The sequence below is a fragment of the Lynx canadensis genome, chromosome C1 (assembly GCF_007474595.2).
Source record: "Lynx canadensis isolate LIC74 chromosome C1, mLynCan4.pri.v2, whole genome shotgun sequence".
NCBI lineage: Eukaryota > Metazoa > Chordata > Mammalia > Carnivora > Felidae > Lynx > Lynx canadensis.
The window spans coordinates 176,712,872-176,733,118 of NC_044310.1; the positions used below are offsets into that span (position 1 = coordinate 176,712,872).

Sequence of the window (20,247 nt, forward strand, 5' to 3'; positions counted from 1 at the left end):
TATATAACATCTTTTGCTCATAACAGCCTATACTAAGTTGATGGTTGCTTAAGTTTGAACACATTCTTTAATCCTTTCCCCCTCCCACCACGTTTTAGGTATATGTTGTCATAATTTACAGACTTTCATTTTGTGAGACTATTGACTGATTTTTATAGATATAATTAATTTTATTGCTTCCTACTTTAGTGCTTCCTACTTTTCTTACTCCTACTTATGGTCTTTCCTTTCCACTCAGAGTCCCCATTAGCATTTCTTGTAGGGCTGGTTTAATGGTCATGAATTCCTTTAGCTTTTGTTTGTCTGGAAGCCTCTTTTAATTACCATTTGTCTTGGTGTGGACCTCCTTGAGTTGATTTTGTTGGGGGCTCTCTCTGTGCCTCCTGGATGTGGATTTCTGTCTCCTTCCCCATACTCAGGAAGCTTTCAGCTATTATTTCTCCAAATTTTCTGTCCCCTTTTCTCTCTCTTCTCCTTCAGAATCCCTTCAGAATAAAATGTTGTTACATGTGATGATGTCACTAAATTCCCTTAATCTATTCTTACCTTTCTTCTGCTTTCTCTGTCCTGTTCAGCTTGATTGCATTCCATTACTCTGTCCTCCAGGTCGCTGTTCCATTCTTCTGCTTTCTCTACTACTATTTATTCCTGCCTGTGTACTTTTAACTTCAGTTAATAAGTTCATTTCTGATTTATTCTTTTCTATGTTTTCTTTCTATTTTGAAGATCTCACTGAAACCCTCCTCTCTTTTCTCAAGTACAGTATCTTTATGACCATTACTTTAAATTCTCTATCAGACATATTACTTATTTGTGTTTCATTTAGCTGTCTTGATGTGATTTTATCTTGTTCTTTCATTTGGGACGTATTCCTTGATCTTATATTTTTTCTAACTCTCTGTGTTTCTCTGTGTTAGGAAAGTCAGCTATGTCCCTTGCTCTTGAAAGTAGTGGCCTTATGAAGAAGAGGTCCTGTAGTGCCCTGCAGCAGTGTCCCCTGTTCACCAGACTCTGGCGCTTCAGGGGTATCTCTATGTGTGTTGCATGTACCCTACTGTTGTGGCTGAGCCACATTTGCCTTCAGTCCAGTCATCTGCAATGGCTGTCTGCCTGTTGTGGGCAGGGTTTGGTCCCTCTGTTGTTAGTGAGCCAGTCTGGGGCCACCTTGGGCTTGATTTGGGTCAGATCAGGCATCTGCCAGGGCTGCAGTAGCACTGAATTACAGGGCTTTTGTTGGTAGGTGGGGCCTGCAGTCAGGCCAGGTGTCTGCCCCCAGGCCACTGCTAGTGCCACGGTTGAACTGGTGTGTGTGGTTATCTTTTTCTCTTCCCAAGGAAGAAGTCACTTTGGGGCTGTTGGGGCTCTTGCACAATGCCATGCTTAGTGCTCTGCATTGGATGGACTCCTGCCTGGTGCAGTTTGGGTGGGGCAGATCCACAGGTTATGCAGGGGTGGGGTGGGTGATGTTAGCAAGGTTTGCACTTGTCTGCTGTAGCAGGAGACCTTTGTAGAAGTCCTGTGGAGGACCGGTTGGAGGGGATCAGACTGCAGAAGAATGCAGGACTGGGGTGTGCTATTAGCAAGCTAGGTAGAGATCATGTTCCCGCTGGTTCCTACAAGTGTCTGTGTATCTGGGGAGCAGAGGAGGAAAATGGTGCCAACCACCTCTTTTGTTCCTAGAGAAGTCTCCCAAAGATCCCTGCCCCCTCAGCACACCCTGAGATTAGTAAATAAATCTCCTTCCTGTGTACCCCAGGCATTTTTCAAACTGCTTCTTCTGTACTGTATGTCAGGGCTGTTTGTTATGCTATCTCCATTTCCTATAGCCCTCTGGGTTCCCCAGAGCCAAGACAGCTGAGTTTTAAAGTTCCTGGTGTTAAGCCCCATTGATTCTAACAACTTGCCAAGTTAAGCCCCACTGGTTTTTCAAAGCCAAATGTTGTGGGGATCCATCTTCCCAGTGTGGGTTCTCCATGCCGCAGGTGCCTGGAGTGGGGTCTTCTCTTCCCTCTCCATGCCTGTAGTGTTGCGCCCTCCTGTGGACAATCTTATGGGTCAGTTTGGTTCCTGGCCACATCTCCATCCTTTCAGCCATTTTTTTTTTATTTTTTTTATATATATGAAATTTATTGACAAATTGGTTTCCATACAACACCCAGTGCTCATCCCAAAAGGTGCCCTCCTCAATACCCATCACTCACCCTCCCCTCCCTCCCACCCCCCATCAACCCTCAGTTTGTTCTCAGTTTTTAACAGTCTCTTATGCTTTGGCTCTCTCCCACTCTAACCTCTTTTTTTTTTTTTTCCTTCCCCTCCCCCATGGGTTCCTGTTAAGTTTCTCAGGATCCACCTAAGAGTGAAAACATATGGTATCTGTCTTTCTCTGTATGGCTTATTTCACTTAGCATAACACTCTCCAGTTCCATCCACGTTGCTACAAAGGGCCATATTTCATTTTTTCTCATTGCCACGTAGTATTCCATTGTGTATATAAACCACAATTTCTTTATCCATTCATCAGTTGATGGACATTTGGGCTCTTTCCATAATTTGGCTATTGTTGACAGTGCTGCTATAAACATTGGGGTACAAGTGCCCCTATGCATCAGTACTCCTGTATCCCTTGGATAAATTCCTAGCAGTGCTATTGCTGGGTCATAGGGTAGGTCTATTTTTAATTTTCTGAGGAACCTCCACACTGCTTTCCAGAGCGGCTGCACCAATTTGCATTCCCACCAACAGTGCAAGAGGGTTCCTGTTTCTCCACATCCTCTCCAGCATCTATAGTCTCCTGATTTGTTCATTTTGGCCACTCTGACTGGCGTGAGGTGATACCTGAGTGTGGTTTTGATTTTTGATGTGGCCTCTTCTCTGCGTTTAGCTATGGAGAATCTGTTCTGCCAGTCTTCAGGTTATTTTCTAGGTTACTTTTACTGATGTGGGTGTTAGCTAGGTGTGTCCATGGGATGAGATAAGCTTAGGATCCTCCTACACTGTCATCTTCTCTGGAAGCCTCAAGGTGTCATTTTTTTTTTAAAAAAAGAACCTTGGTCAGGATCTTAGATGAACTACCAGTCTACACTCAAAGAAATGAGAACTGGCTTCACAAAAAATAATTTTACCAAACCCTAAAATCTCAAACAACTTTTCCCTTCCTCCTGTACATATAGTGTTAGAATTAATAAAAGACATACTTTACACTACACATAGAACAGCACTGCCCCCAAAGTTCATATAAGTAGGGTAGAATGTAAGATTCAGGAATATTTAGGTAAATCACAGATGATAAATACTGAATTTATGGGAGATATAGGAGTTGCTCAACTTTTTAATATTCTGATTATAAATCTTAATCTTTTAGAACCAGTGCCATGGAAGGCATCTACAATTTCTCCTCACAAACTTGTGCTTGATTCTAACCAATTTTGCATTAGTTTAGCCCTCTCATTTGACTCAGCTTGATGGCTTTTTTTTTTTAATTTAGATGTATTATAGTCCTATTGACTATTTTTACTTGCTAATTAAGTATTACCACTTGGATCAGTGGATCCAGTGCTGTTCTCTTTCTTCACAAAATGGTGAGTCTCATATTAGCATTAAATCTGGGTTTGAAGGAACTAAAATGTGTTACATTACATTATCAGGTTGGCTTTTTTAAAAAGACATTTCCGATGCAAATCACACACACACACACACACACACACACACACATATATATACACACACATATATTTGAAAAAATTTTGGGAAACAGAGAAAAGCATAAAGAGGAAATTTAAGTTACCTATGATCCCACCATCCAAAGAGCAACTCTGTTCATGTTTTCTTGTATTTAACTCTATTTTTTCTTAAGCATCTATATTTTAAAAACCAGAATAATACATATATATTTTTCTGCTTTTAAAAATTATCAGTTCTTAAGACTCGGATAAATCTAATCTTTGTAAACTTTTCTACCATGTTTTAGGAGGCAGGTTGTAATATTTTCAATGTTTGGTGTCTTTTTTTAGCTAATAATAATTATACTTAAAATTATATGATATTACAAGATAGGCTTTATAACCGTCTTGAAAATATTTTCAGTGAATGGAAATGTTGTAGGAAATTACTAGTTCAAATAACAAAGATGTGAGTACACAATACATGTTTTAAAACAATACTTTCGTTTGTTTTGTCATGGATAAATAAACCTCTTGACTAGTTATTTTAAAACTTAACATATGAGTATTGCCTCATGCTACTAAGTATTCTTTTAAAAAGTTATCATCTGTTTATTATGAACTACCCTAAAAGTAGGTGGCTTAAAATAACATACATTAATTTTGCAGTCCCTGTGAATCAGGAATCTGGGTGCAGCTTAGATGAGTGCCTGCCTGTCAAAGCCTTTCACAGTTGCCAGTTGGGGCTGTGATCTCATCTGAAGGCTTAAGTGGGGAACAAACCAGTTCTATGCACCCTGCTGTACAGAGATTTTCCTCAATTCCTTGCCTCATGGGCCTCTCCATAAGGCTTCTCATAACACAGAAGTTGGCTTCCATCAGAGTAAGAGTGCAAGACAGAAGCCATGGTCTCTTTAAAATTTAATCTTGGAAATGGCATCCCATCACTTTTGCTATACTCTATTGTTAGAAGTAAATCATTGGTCCTACAAGAAGAGGGAATTAAGCAAGGGATGGGAATTTCTGGAGGCAGAGATTACTTGGGGGCCATTGTAGAGGCTATCTACTACAGTTATTTAACAGTTACATAATATTCAGGATATAAGCCTATGATAAATCACATGTCATTGCACATGTAGCTTATTTTCAATTCTTCTAATTATAAAAAGACTACCATGAAAAAGTTTATATATAAATTTTTGTTGGCAACTCTGATCATTTCTTTAAGATAGATTTCTGAGGTGGGATATTTGGTTTAAAGCTTCTAACATGAGTTGTTATGCTACTATTGAAGCAGTTGAAACTACTACCTGTGTTTGAGAATGTTCATTGTACCCTATCGCCTTTAAGACCTTTCTTTTTTTTTTAATTTTTTAAATGTTTATTCATTTTTGAGAGAGAGACACAGTGTGAGTGGGGAGGGGCAGAGAGAGAGGGGGACACAGAATCCGAAGAAGGCTCTAGGCTCTGAGCTGTCAGCACAGAGCCCAACACCGGGCTCAAACTCACAAACTGTGAGATCATGACCTGAGCCGAAGTCAGATGCTTAACCGACTGAGCCAGCCAGGCGCCCCAAGACCATTCTTTTAAAGAATGGGCTTGTAAAATAAGTTGTTCCATAAATACACTGTTTATCTGATTTAGTGCATATCATGAAATCTGAAAGGGAGGCATTGTGATATGGCAGCGAGATCCCTGAAGCCATATTCAAAAGATCTGAGTACCAGAACAGGCAGTGCAACTGGTCTCTCGTGCGTTGTCATCCAGACTATGAGCTTCCTCAGGCAGGATATTTAACTTGCTTACGTACACAGTCTACATCAATGTACTTTGTAAAATATGGAAAAATAATTCCTTTCTGTTGCATAAAAGATCGATAAGACACCAGGGAAAGAGTAAAGGGAAAAATGGAAATGAGATATGCTCAATAGAAACAGAGATAGATGGATAATTTACTCTGAAAAGCTCCAGACACTTGGTTATCATTTGTAATGTATGGTTATATATACTCTGCTGCTCTCTTTGTAGGAGTACAGCTATACCTTGCTTTATTGCACTTTGTAGATACTGCCTTTTTTACAAATCGAAGATTTGTGGCAACCCTGTGTTGAGCTAGTCTGTCTGCACCATTTTTCCAACAGCATTTGCTCACTTCATCTCTCTGTCACGTTTTGGTAATTCTCACAATATTTCAAACTTTTATTATTTGTTATGGTGATCTATGATGAGTGATTACAACTCACTGAAAGCTCAGATGATCGTTAGCAGTTTTTAGCAGTAAAGCATTTTTATTTACATTCGCATTTTTAGACATAATGCTGTGGCACACTTAGGAGACTACAGAATACTGTAAACATAACTTTTATTTTTATTGGGAAACCAAGACATTCTTTTCACTTGCTTTATTGTGATATTTGCTTTAACAGTCAGTGGTCTGGAACTGAACCCACAGTTTTTTTGAGGTATGCCTGTATAGGAATTTCTTTCTAACATCTAGAGTTAAATTATTTAAGTCAATTAACATTTACTGAAGCCCTTCATTATGCATGCGTAGAGAAGTGAGATGCGGGGCGCCTGGGTGGCGCAGTCGGTTAAGCGTCCGACTTCAGCCAGGTCACGATCTTGCGGTCCGCGAGTTCGAGCCCCGCGTCGGGCTCTGGGCTGATGGCTCAGAGCCTGGAGCCTGTTTCAGATTCTGTGTCTCCCTCTCTCTCTGCCCCTCCCCCGTTCATGCTCTGTCTCTCTCTGTCCCAAAAATAAATAAACGTTGAAAAAAAAAAATTTAAAAAAAAAAAAAAAAAAAAAGAAGTGAGATGCAAGGATGAATAATAATGACTTATTACCAGTCTTCTTTTAGAAAGCATTTAAGTGTTGTGACCATGTTCAAGCCTTTATGAGTCCATCTGGTATGGGTACAGACTTGTAAACAAGGCAGAATGGGAAATACAGTGATGAAGATAAATATGGCACGGAAACCCAAGAGCGTGATAGAGTGATATTAGGTAGCGAGATGGCCTTTATACAGGAAGTGGACTTGAGATGCACACTTAAGAATAGGTAAATTTTTAGAAAGAAGAAATTTTTGTGTAGTAATACTAGAGAGAAGGAGAAATGATAAGAAAGCCCTTTTTAAGAGACAAAGCATTTTACAAATGTGAAGAAGGAATCTATGGAATAATTGGCTTAGCATATAAGGATGATTGGATCATGATTTTCAGCTTACAGTGAGTTTTAAGACTGAACATTCATTTTTGCATTAGTTTTGGTTTCATGTTCTGATTCAAGTTCCAATTCCTAGTTTCAGGTACAGGGTCTAAAGAGCAGTCCAGGTGTAACAAACTAAAGACAATATTCTGACGTTGTTACCAGTTTTTCATACCACCTCCATTTCACAACAGTTATTTAAGGAACTGGCTTCAGAATTTCGTGGAGCTTAATTCATGCATCACAAGTACAGCTGTGTCATTTAGCTGTGGCCTGACATGACTAAGAAATGAATATAGAATATAAAGTTTAAATGTTTTAAATTCTTGGGGTGCCTGGGTGGCTCATTCAGTTGAACATGCGACTCTTGATTTGGCTCAGGTCAGGATCCCAGGGTCATGGAACTGAGTCCCTGGTCAGGGGGTGGAGCGTGGAGCCTGCTCAAGCTTCTCTTTCCCTCTGTCCCTCTCCCCTGCTTATGCACACCCCTTTTCTCTAAAAAAAAAAAAAAGTATATGTTAAATGTTTTATATTCTTAGTGGTGATCTAGATCAAATTTTTTTCTTCAGCTAGTTTTTTTTTTTTTTTCCAACTAATTGATCAGTAGCTACTCTCCATTTTCCTGCAGGGAGTTATATGGATAGTACTGGAAGAATTACTGCAGACTAAGATTCAATATTCCTAGTCATAAATAGGATTGGTCAGGTGAAACCAGACATGTACCCAGAGTAAAGCTCAGAGGGCCAGGAGAAATGCCTGTTTCTCTTCTCCACCTGGAGGACTTGGTAAAATGGGTGAAACATTGACACCTGTTTTAGATCTATCACCTGATTGTAATGATTCAAAATCACTGTCAGCATTCTTATATTCTTCTCTTTCTTTAATTATCTTAAAGTACAGTAAAGCGCTTAAAATAATAATTGGGTAATAGTAGTTTTAGGGGACAATCTAAGAGAAAGAAGGAAAGGAAATGACACTTACTGAACACCTTGCTTGTTCCAAAACAATTCTAGATGTTTTATATATGGAAGCTCACTTAAATTTTATGATGAATGTCTGAGGTGGATCTCAGTTTACAGATGAAGTCCTACCACATAGCTCTACTCAGGTTTATTAGAATCTCATACATTAGCCTCTCAATTAACAGTGTTATTTCCCCTGCCCCTCCATTGAGAAAACTGAACCCCAAATGTGACCTCACGAAGAGTCATCCTGAGACCACCGTGCAGGTGAGCAAATGCATGCTGCGTACGTTCTGCGTGCCTGAGGACCAATCCAACTGTTCGGTTTCCAAAGTAGTGAGTGCTCTTTAGGCAACCTTCAAATTGGCCAAAATATTTGCCATATTTTCCAGCTTTTACTTTTTGGTGAGAGTATTAAATCTGAGTTCATTTGTTTGCCAGTTTAACTGGCATCATTTGACCCTGTTATGAATTTAAAGTCTAAGTGATTCTCAATATTAACAGGACAAAGACCTCTGTTTAAAGTCCAATTTTATGGACCCCCCCCAACAAGAAAGAAAATATACTCTTAGTGCCCATTATTAGAGAATGAATAATGACAAACATCCTATTAGGAACTCAGGTATTTTTTAATGAACTCATATTTTTTAATGAATTAGCATTTATTAATTGCATCTACATTGAAATTTGAAAAATATATATGCATAAGACTTTTTTTTAAGATTATTTTGAGAGCAAGAGAGAGCACACATGGGAGGAGCAGAGGGAGATGGAGAGAGAATCCCAAGCAGGTTCCTTACTGTCAGCATGCAGCCCAATGCAGGGTTTGAATCATGAGATCATGACCTGAGCTGAAATCAAGAGTAGGACATTTAACTAAATGAGCCACCCAGGCACCCCTATATGCATAAGACTTCTTTTAAAGACTATAGCATTTTTTAAATTATATAAAGATTCGCATTAATTCAGGGCTAGGGCCCATTTTAAGCCATAGCTTGAGATATAAAACATCTTGGAAACCTGTTCAGAGGCTTAGAATATGATATAAAGTAGGACAGCAGTAATAACCATTTCTGTTAATCTGGTATTTAAGGTGGACTTTCAGGGATTTAGAGGTCTATTCATTTCCAGAGCAGATATTTAGAAGCTGCTTTTTTTTGGCTAGTGCTTTGTGTTTGGGCCTCATACTCAAGTTATGGCTTTTTTGACACCTTCCCTGGTATATTCCAAAGGAGCTTACTCATGAGGCTTAGTTTGATGACACTGCATCCAGGATGGAGCACCACAGCTCTGAAATGAACTACACGGAATGAATGGGCTACAGTAATTTAAATCTTCTGTTTGAAGAATCCAATAGAAGACCCAGTAGGTGCTAGACCTGTTCCCAAGGGAAGTGCCAGGGCTGTGGCCTGACACCCTCCACATACTTAGTGCTTTGAGGCTCCTCAGTAACATTGAGGGAAACAAGTCAAAGGACTTTTCTTTTATGCTTGCCTGTGCTCTGCCTGTGTGTGTGTGTGTGTGTGTGTGTGTGTGTGTGTGTGTGCGTGCGCGTGATGGGATTGGGGGGGGTGAGGGAGAAGGTGTGGTGGGAGGAAAGGCATCCTTATATTGTATTTAGCTGCCAGTGGCATAAACAAAAAATGGCCACTTCTCCTATTAAGGCAAAGGTAAAACAAATTAAGGACTTTCTCTGGGCATCTACACTATTTATTGCCTGAATAAGCTGTCATCTTGTCTCACTCTGCCTCTCTTTATTTGTTCAATAAGTTTGAAAGCACTTAAAGACATTGGTCCTGAACACATAATAGAGACTAATTAAAGACTGGCTGGGTGGTTAAGGAATGTTCTCACAGCTCTTTATGTATCTTAAGATTATAAACTAAAGTATAAATGAAATGGATTTTCAGTATTTTTATTGAAGTATAATTAGTATACAATGTTATGTTAGTTTCAGGTATACAACATATTCATTCAACAGTTCTATACATTACTCAGTGCTCACCATGATAAGTGTAGTCACTGTCACAAGGTTATTATAATATTATGACTGTGTTCCCTGTACTTTTATATTTTATAGACTGTACTTTTCATTTCTGTGACTTATCACTGGAAGTCTATACCTTTTAATCCCCTTTATCATTTCACCCATCCTCCCACTCACTTCTCCTGTGGCAACTACCAATTTGTGCTCTGTATTTAAGAGTCTGGGTTTTTTTGTTTATTTCTTTGTTCGTTTGTCTTTAGGTTTCACATTTAAGTGATGTCACATGGTACTTGTCCTTCTCTGACTTCTTTCATTTAACATTATACCCTCTAGGTCCATCTATGTTGTTGCAAGTGGCAAGATCTCATTTTTCTTTTTTTTTTTTTTTAAATTTTTTTTTTTAACATTTATTTATTTTTGAGACAGAGAGAGACAGAGCGTGAACAGGGGAGGGTCAGAGAGAGGGAGACACAGAATCTGAAACAGGCTCCAGGCTCTGAGCTGTCAGCACAGAGCCCGATGCGGGGCTCGAACTCACAGACCGTGAGATCATGACCTGAGCCGAAGTCGGACGCTTAACCGACCGAGCCACCCAGGCGCCCCTCATTTTTCTTTTCTTTATGGCTGAATAATATTCCATTGTGTGCGTGCATGCGTGTGTGTACACATAAATCATATCTTCTTTATCCATTCATCTATATGGACACTTGGGTCACTTCCATATCTTGGCTATTGTAAAATAATGCTGCAACATAGGGGTGCATATATGTCTTTGAATTAGTGTTTTCACTTTCTTTGGGTAAATACCCAGTAGTGAAATTATTGGATTATATGGTATTTCTATTTTTAATTTTTTTAGGAACTGCTGTGTTATTTTCCACAGTGGCTGCACCAGTTTGCATTCCCACCAACAGTGCACAGGGGTTTTCTTTTTCTCCACATCCTCACCAACACCTGTTTTCCTTTTTGATTCTAGCCATTCTGACAGGTGTATGGTGATATTTCATTGTGGTTTTGCTTTGCATTTTCCTGATGATTAGTGATGTTGAGCATCTTTTCTTGTGTCTGTTGACCATGTGTATGTCTTCTCTGGAAAAATGTCTATTCAGGTCCTCTGCACATTTTAAAATCAGATTGTTTCTTTTGTGTTGGGCTGTATAAGTTCTTCATATATTTTGGATGTTAATCTCTTACTGGATATATCATTCTCAAATATCTTCTCCCATTCAGTAGGTTGCCTTTTCATTTTGTTGTTTCCTTTGCTGTGCAAAAGGTTTTTATTTTGATGTAGTCCCAATGGTTTGCCTTTGTTTCCCTTGCCTTAAAAGACATAGTTAGAAAAATATCACTAAGGACGGTGTCAAAGAGATTACCGCCTGTGTTTTCATCTAGGAATTTTATTTTTTTTTCAGGTCTCACAGTTAGGTCTTGAATCTATTTTGAGTTTATTTCTGGTGTGAGAAAGTGGTCCATTTTTATTCTTTTGCATGTAGCTGTCGTTTGCCCAGCACCATTTATTGAAGAGACTGTCTTTTCCCTATTGTCTATTCTTGCCTCCTTTGTCATAGACTAACTGGCCATACAGTATGGGTTTATTTCTGGGCTCACTTTTGAAAATTGATTTCTTTAATCAGCCATTTAAAATGACAAGAGCTAAAATACTTTTCCTGGTTAATATCCAGCATTTATTGTATTATGCCTTCAGCTGATAGCCATAGTAACTTCCCAGCCAGACAGATGAATAATGTAGGCTGAAAATTAACTTAGGACAGCTGATCCCACATGTTGTCCTAAGAAGGTTAATTGTACAATCTGCTAAATTATTGACTTGCATTAATAACTAACACTGTTGAGGGCGCCTGGGTGGCTCAATCAGTTGAGCATCCAACTCTTGATTTTGGCTCAGGTCATGATCCCAGGGTCATGGGGATCTCTCCAAGTTCCTAAAGGAAGTGAGAAAGCCCTTGAACTGGTAGCAGTGGGTAGATGGAGGGTTCTTGCTTTTCTGTAGGTGCCGAAGAATATGACCACTGAGTTTGGGCTGATTTAGGCCAGTGTGAGAACAATGGAAATCACATGCCTATCACAGGAGGCACACAGCACTGTGAGCTGGTTTGTGCACTGGATGCTGCCTCATCACTTTAAGAGTTAGAATTTTAGACTGATTTTAAAACTTGGTGTGACTGATTCAAGCAGGCAGCCTTTTTCAGGTATAAATATATCAATTCCCTGGACTTGTATCTCCCAGAATGTTCTCAAAACTGTTACATACATTTTATTGAAGTAAAAATTACAGTGAAATTACATAGATATTAAGGGTATAATTTGAAAAGTTTTGACAAATGTATATACTCATGTAATCAACACTCTAATCAAGATATACATTTATATCACTTAGAACATTCTTTCACGACCCCTTCCACACAGCCCTTATTCAAAGAGAACTATGTATGATTTCCATTTATGGGATTAATATTGTCCATTCTTAAAATTCATAGAAATACGATCAGCCTTTTGTATCTGGCTTGACACATTTCTGAGATTCACCCATGTTGTTGCATTTATCTACAGTTCATTCTTTTTTATTGTCAACTAGTATTCCATTTCATGGAGATCCCCAATTTGCTTCTCCAATAAGCCTACTGATGGACATTTAGGTTGTTTCCAGCTTTGCTGTGAATAAAGCTTCTATGGACATTAGCATACAAGTTTTTTGGCAGACATGTTTCCATTTGTCTTAGATGAATGCCTAGAAATATATATATATATACATCAATTTGGGAAGTAGTGACACCTTAATATTGTCTTTGAGATCATAACACTTTATTTCAGTTTTCTCAGTAACAGTTTGTATTATTCATACAAATATACAAATACACAATATTATGCAGTGTAGTTCTTTAATGTTTTGTTATATTTATCCCTAAGGGTTCATACTTTCCACCCTATTCCAAGTGGCATTAATTTCATCTTCCAGTTCTTCACTGCCTAATCATAAAGTAATTGATTTTTGTGTAGCAATTTTAGATCTTGAGACCTTGCTAAAATTCTAGTTTTTTGTATAATCTTAAAGATTTTCTACATATACAATCATATCATCTGCAAATAAAAGCAATTTCCTTTTCCTTTTGGACAGTCTTTGTATTTCTCCCCTCCCCCAGTACAATATTAACAGCAATCATGAGAATGAACATTGTTGACTTGTTCCTATCATGGCAAAAGTATTCACTTTCACCATTAACATCAGTTTTAAGGAAATTCCTATTGCTAGTTTGCTGAGAATTTTTATCATGAATGGTGGTTTTATCAAATGCTTTTTCTACATTTATTGAGAGGATTATCCAGTTATGGTAATCTTTATGTTTTGTTTGTTTTTGAGAGAGTAAGTACATGAGCTAGGGAGAGGAGCAAAGGGAGAAAGAGAATCCTAAACAGGCTCCATGCTCAGCACGGAGCCTGATGCAGGGCTCGATCCCACGACCCTGGGATCATGACCTGAGCAGAAATCAAGAATCAGATGCTTAACTGACTGAGCCACCCAAGTGCCCCAGTAATCTTTATGTTAATGATGAATTATAGGACCACCTGGGTGGCTCAGTTAAGTGTCCAACTGTTGATTTCAGCTCAGGGCATGGTCTCACAGTTCAGGAGTTCAAGTGCCGCACTGGGCTCTGCACTGACTGACAGTGTGGAACTTGCTTGGGATTTCCTTCTCAAAAAATAAATAAGCTAAAAATTAAAAAATATGTGAACTATATTTCTTGACTTTTGAATGTTCTGTTGCATTTCTTGCACTCCTGGTATAAATCCCACTTGGTCATGATGTATTAACCATTCTACATATGAACTGAATTTGCCATTTATTTATTTATTTATTTATTTTTTTTAATTTTTTTTTTTCAACGTTTATTTATTTTTGGGACAGAGAGAGACAGAGCATGAACGGGGGAGGGGCAGAGAGAGAGGGAGACACAGAATCAGAAACAGGCTCCAGGCTCTGAGCCATCAGCCCAGAGCCCGACGCGGGGCTCGAACTCCCGGACCGCGAGATCGTGACCTGGCTGAAGTCGGACGCTTAACCGACTGCGCCACCCAGGCGGCCCTGAATTTGCCATTTAAAAAAAATGTGATCTGTGTCTGTGTTCATGAGGGATATTGACTTGTAGAGTTTTCTTCAAATCTCTTTACTTCTGGTAACAGTGTAATCCTGACCTGATATAGAATAAATTTAGAAGTGTTTCCTCCTTCTCTGTTTTCTGAAGAGTTTAAGTTGGATTGGTATTATTTCTTCCTGGAGTATCTGAAACAATTTAGAGCACTAGCTAGTCTTTTAAGCCTGGGGGTTTCTTTTTGGAAAGATTTAAGTTATAGATCTAATTTCTTTAATTGATAAAGAGCTATCAACCTTTCTATTTTCTCTTGTGTTGGTTTTGGTAATTTGGTATTGTTGTAAAGTTGTACATAATATTCTCTGGTTGGTTTGTTTAACACATATAGGGGCGCCTGGGTGGCGCAGTCGGTTAAGCGTCCGACTTCAGCCAGGTCACGATCTCGCAGTCCGTGAGTTCGAGCCCCGCGTCAGGCTCTGGGCTGATGGCTCAGAGCCTGGAGCCTGTTTCCGATTCTGTGTCTCCCTCTCTCTCTGCCCCTCCCCCGTTCATGCTCTGTCTCTCTCTGTCCCAAAAATAAATAAACGTTGAAAAAAAAATTTTTTAACACATATAGCATCTGTACTACTGTTTTTCTCACATCTTGGTAATGTGTCCTGTCACTTTTCTTGATCAGAGTAGAAACTTCTCTATTTTATTAAATCTTCCTTAAAAACCAGCATTGGTTCCACTGATTTTTCTCTATTGTTTGCCCTTTTTGCTTCATTGATTTTTGCTCTTATCCATATTATTTCCTTCCTTCTACTTATTTTTGGTTTAGTTTTCTTTTTCTAGTTTCTTATGGTCATAGTTTAGATCGCTGATTTAAACTAAACCTTCATTTTTATTAGAAGCATTTAAATCCGTCTCTTTCCCTCTAAGCGCTAGTGATACATTTAAAAAAATTGGGGGTGCCTGGGTGGCTCAGTCGGTTGAGTGTCCAACTTTGGCTCAGGTCATGACCTCATGGTTTGTGGGTTCAAGCCCCGCGTCGAGCTCTGTGCTGACAGCTCAGAGCCTGGAGCCTGCTTCCAATTCTGTGTCTCCCTCTCTCTCTGACCCTCCCCCACTCGCACTCTGTCTCTCTCTCAAAGTAAACATTAAAAAAATTTTTTTTTAATTTGATATGGTTTCTATTTAGTTGAAAACATTTTAATTTCCCTGTGATTTCTTCCTTGCCCCACGGGTTATTCAGAAATGCGATAGTTTCCAAATATTTAGGGCCTTTCTGTATATTTTATTACCACTTATTTCTAATTTAATTCTGTGGTGGTTGGAAAATATACTCTAAGATTTCAAGCTTTTGAAACCTTTTGAGACCACCATGTTGTCTTAGTGAATATTCCATATGCAGTTAAGAATATATATCCTGCAGGTGTTGGGTATAGTATTTTATAAATGTTAACTAACTCAAGTTACTAGTTCAAATACTAGTTGAATACTAGTGTTCAAAATTCGAATTCCGTATTTTTTCCCTTGGATATTATATCATTTACCAAGAGAGCAATGTTCACTTCTCCCTTTACTTCTGTCAGTTTTTCCTTCATGTATTTTGAAGCTCTGTTGCTAGCTACATATACACTTACGATTGTCGTACCTTCCTCACTGACACACAAAATGTCCCTCTTTATTTCTGGTAATCCCTCGGGTCTTGAAGACTACTTTGATATTCATATAGCTATAGAAACTTTTTTATGCTTCCTATTTTCATGGTATGTCCTTTCTAACTCTCTTGCTTGCAACTTTTATATCCATATTTAATTAAAGTACATCTCTTATAGGTAGTATATAGTTGGATTTTTTATAAAGGACTTTATTTTTTAGAGCAGTTTTAGGGTCACAGCAAAATGGAGCAGGCAGTACAGATATTCCCCGCACTCCCCCACCCCAACACATACACACAGCCTCACCCACTATCAACATCCCCATTCCAGAGTGGTATATTTGTTACATGAACACACCATCATTACTCAAAAACCATAGTGAGTACACTAGGGTTCACTCTTTGTTGTGTGTTCAATAAATTTTGACAAATGTATAATGCTATGTATGCACCACTGTGGTATCATACAGAGTAGCTCACAGTCCTAAAAATGCTCTATGTTCTATCTGTTCAGCCCTCCCTCCTTTCTAATCCTTGGCAACAACCATCATACTTTTTACTATTTCCATAGAGTTACCTTTTCCAGAATACCATAGTTGGAAGGATTGGCTTAACACTGTCATATGCATTTAAGTTTCCTCCTTTTCTTTTCATGGCTTGATAACTGATTTCTTTTTAGCAATGAATCACATTCCATTGTCTGGATATACAACTGTTTGTCCACCTACTGAAGGACATTTTTGTTGCTTCCAACTTTGGCAATTATGAATAAAACTTACTATAAACATCCATATGTAGGCTTTCGTGTGGAGATAATTTTTCAACTCATTTGGGTAAATACCAAGGAGTATGACTGCTGGCTCATATGGTAAGATTATGTTTAGTTTTGTAAGAAAACACCAAACTGTCTTCCAAAGTAGCTGTACTATTTTGCATTCTCACCAACAATGAATGAGTTTCTGTTGTTCCCCATTCTTGCCAGCATTTGAGGTCATCAATGTTTGAATTTTCACCATTTTAATAAGTTATAATGATATCTCAGTGTTGTTTTAATTTGCAATTACCTAAGATAGGATGTTGAACACCTTTTCATATGCTTACTTGCCATCCATCTTCTTTGATGAGGTGTCTGTTCAGATCTCTTGCCCATTTTTTAAAATAAGTTTGAGAGGGGCGCCTGGGTGGCTCAGTCGGTTAAGCGGCCGACTTCGGCTCAGGTCATGATCTCGTGGTCCATGAGTTCGAGCCCCGCATCAGGCTCTGTGCTGACAGCTCAGAGCCTGGAGCCTGTTTCAGATTCTGTGTCTCCCTCTCTCTGACCCTCCCCCATTCATGCTCTCTCTCTGTCTCAAAAATAAATAAACGTTAAAAATAAATAAATAAAGTTTGAGAGAGAGCATGCATGTACAGGGGAGGGACAGAGAGAATCCCAAGCAGACTCTGCACTGTCAACACAGAGCTGGACTTGGGATTCGAACCCATGAACCATGAGATCATGACCAGAAGCCAAAATCAAGAGTCAGGCCTTAACCAACTGAGCCACCCAGGCACCCCTACATCTGTTGCCCATTTTTAAATCAGGTTGTTTTCTTGTTGAATTTTAACAGTTCTTTGTACATTATAGATAATCCTTTATCAGATATGCTGTTGCTTCTCATTTTCTTGACAGTGTCTTACACAGAGCAGAAGTTTTTAACTTGATGAAATACAAATTATCATTTATTTCATGGATCATGCCTTTGGTGTTACATCTAAAAGGTGATCACCGGGGCGCCTGGGTGGCTCAGTTGGTTAAGCGGCTGACTTTGGCCCAGGTCATGATCTCGCAGTTTGTGAGTTCGAGCCCCGCATTGGGCTCTGTGCTGACGGCTCAGAGCCTCGAGCCTGCTTCTGATTCTGTGTCTCCTTCTCTCTCTGCCCCTCGCCCACTTGTGCTCTGTCTCTATCAAAAATAAATAAAATGTAAAAAAATAAAAGGTGATCACCAAGCCCAAGGTCATCTAGATTTATCTAGATTTAACATCTGGATGTGATCTTCTAGGAGTCTTATAGTTTCATGTTTTACACTTAGGTCTGTGATCAATTTTGTGTTAATTTTTGTGACGGGTGCAAGGCGTTTTTATTTTTGGGTTTGTTTTTGTGGCTATACAATTCCAGTACATGTTGAAAAGACCACCTTCGCTCCACTGTCAGAGATCTGTTGGCTATGTTTGTGTGGGTTGGATCTTAACTACTTGGCCTTTTAATTGAAATTTTTAGTCTCTTTCCTTCCACATAATTTTTGATATGTAAGGGTTTAAGTCAGTCACTTTGCTGTTTTCTAATTGCCCCATATTCTTTTCCTTCCTATATTCTTTATTTCCTGCTCTCTGGGTTAAATGTGTCTAATTCCTCATTGCTAATTTCTCATTGTTTTTAAACCATACTTTTTTGTGGTTTCTCTGTTCACATTTTAAAACTTTTTCCCCAGATTGGATATATCTATAGACTTATATTCAAGTTCATTAATCCTTAAGTATCCAATAGCTCATATGATGAGTTCATTTTAGTTCTTGAGTTTACAATTTCCATGTCTCTGATGAGATTCTCTACTTGTTCACTCTTTATGATCATTTCTCCTGTAAATCCTTGAACGTATTTAAATAGCATCTTTACAGTTCTATTGTGTTAATTACCAAATAGTGGGTCATTTGGGGGTCTATTTCTAATAACTGTTTTTTGATAGGGCATATTTTCCTGTTTTGCATGGCAAGTAATTTTTATTCTAGGATGAATGTTGTGGATGATACCCTTGAAGGAGTCTGGATTATGTCATCTTCTTTTAAGTGGTATTTTATTCTTTGGGACTGTTTGACCTTAGGCTAGCCAGTCCATAGGCCATATTGGACTGTTTTTGTCAACTTTTATTGGAACATAGCCACTGCCCACTTTTTTACATATTGTCTACAGCTACTTCTACACTAAAACAGCAGGACTACATAGTTGTGACACAGAACTATACGGCTCACAAACCTAAGTCCTATGCGATCTTGCCCTTTAAGAAAGTTTGCCAACTCCTGCTCTAGGATTCACACCAGACTCCTAAGGTGTCAGGTTTCACTGAGGTGTCTCCATTTGGGTTGGTCTGGTTACTCCAAGGATTCTGCGGCACTAAGTCTTGCAAATTATTTTCCTGTACATGCACATCCTAAGTCCTCAGACAAGTACTCTTGATGAGACCCCATCAGATGGGAGACCCCACTTCTGCCTCCCTCCCAACGGCTCCCTTATCTCTTGAAACTTCTGTTTCAGTAATTCAGTCTCTTCAGCTCAGTAGCATCAACACTCTAGTTAGGGCCAATTTCCCCAAGATAATGCTGGAAGATGCTCCCAGGCAGAATCTCAGGATGCTTAATTAAGGGGTTTAACAGTCTGTGTTTCTATTCTCCCAAAGATCACAGTCCTGTGCTGGTGTTCAATGCCTGAAAATATCTGCCCACATATTTTGTCCAGGTTTAAAGTTGTTTTTTGTGAGGGTACATCCGGCACTAGTTATTTTGTTATGGTAGATAAAGCTGCTTTTTACAGAACCAGAGATCCTAGAAAACAAAATATTGTGATAATTCTACTCATGGCCTTTTATTTGACATTTACTGAATAATCATTTTCAGGTTAACTATGTACAATTCCCTTAACCATCCCGGATAGTACAAAGTAGACACTATGTAAGTCATTACATGTTGGCCATGTACAACCAGGAGAGTTCCCGTCTGCAGGGAGTTCAGGCTAGTAAATTAGACAAACATTATACACATCCCCTTTTCCCTTTTTGAAATACGTCTCTAGCAAGGCATACAGAACTAGAGGTAATTAAAAGCAGAGGGCTAGATTTCCTCCCCTTTCCCACCATATATCCTTATTGGAGGTAGAATTATGAGAGACATTGGATAGGCTTTATAGAAATCTAAAAAAATATAGGGCAAAGGTCACCTCTTCTGGACTTTGATTATAAAGTGTTTAAAAAAAACTACAATTACCATGCATTTAAATCCATTTTTAGGGGCGCCTGGGTGGCGCAGTCGGTTAAGCGTCCGACTTCAGCCAGGTCACGATCTCACGGTCCGTGGGTTCGAGCCCCGCGTCGGGCTCTGGGCTGATGGCCTAGAGCCTGGAGCCTGTTTCCGATTCTGTGTCTCCCTCTCTCTCTGCCCCTCCCCCGTTCATGCTCTGTCTCGCTCTGTCCCAAAAATAAATAAAAAAACGTTGAAAAAAAAAAAATTTAAATCCATTTTTAATCTTAAGATCAGTAGTTTCTAAAATAAGTCAACTGAGTTTGATTTTGTGAATTTGTCTAGAGCTATGTCTTTTTGGTCCAAAAACTAAGATATAACCAAGGATCATAATCCTATAGAGGCTTTACCTGTGCTTTCTTATGGCTACACTCCCTCCAGTGAAGTTGCTTTGTATTTTGCTACTGTTAAGTCCTATCTTAAGACAGGACGTGCAAGCTTAGAAGGCACATTGTGAGCACTGCAGTCTACTTACTGACCGGACATCAAATGAGAGTGAGACATTTGGGGGGGGAGAAACTTTTAACCTTATTTTAAATTAATCTGAGCTTTTCATATAGTTTCATAGGGAATATCTCATTCAGAAGAAAAAAAAAAAAAAAACAGGTGGCTTTGCCTCATCTAACTTGTGTTGG

General features: G+C 38.9%; 1 protein-coding gene across 6 annotated transcripts in view; it reads left to right on the forward strand.

Moving 5' to 3' along the window:
* Nucleotides 1-20,247, forward strand: part of CC1H2orf88 (chromosome C1 C2orf88 homolog) — a 36,246-nt gene that overhangs the window by 10,956 nt on the left and 5,043 nt on the right. The gene's annotated exons all lie outside the window — the stretch shown is intronic.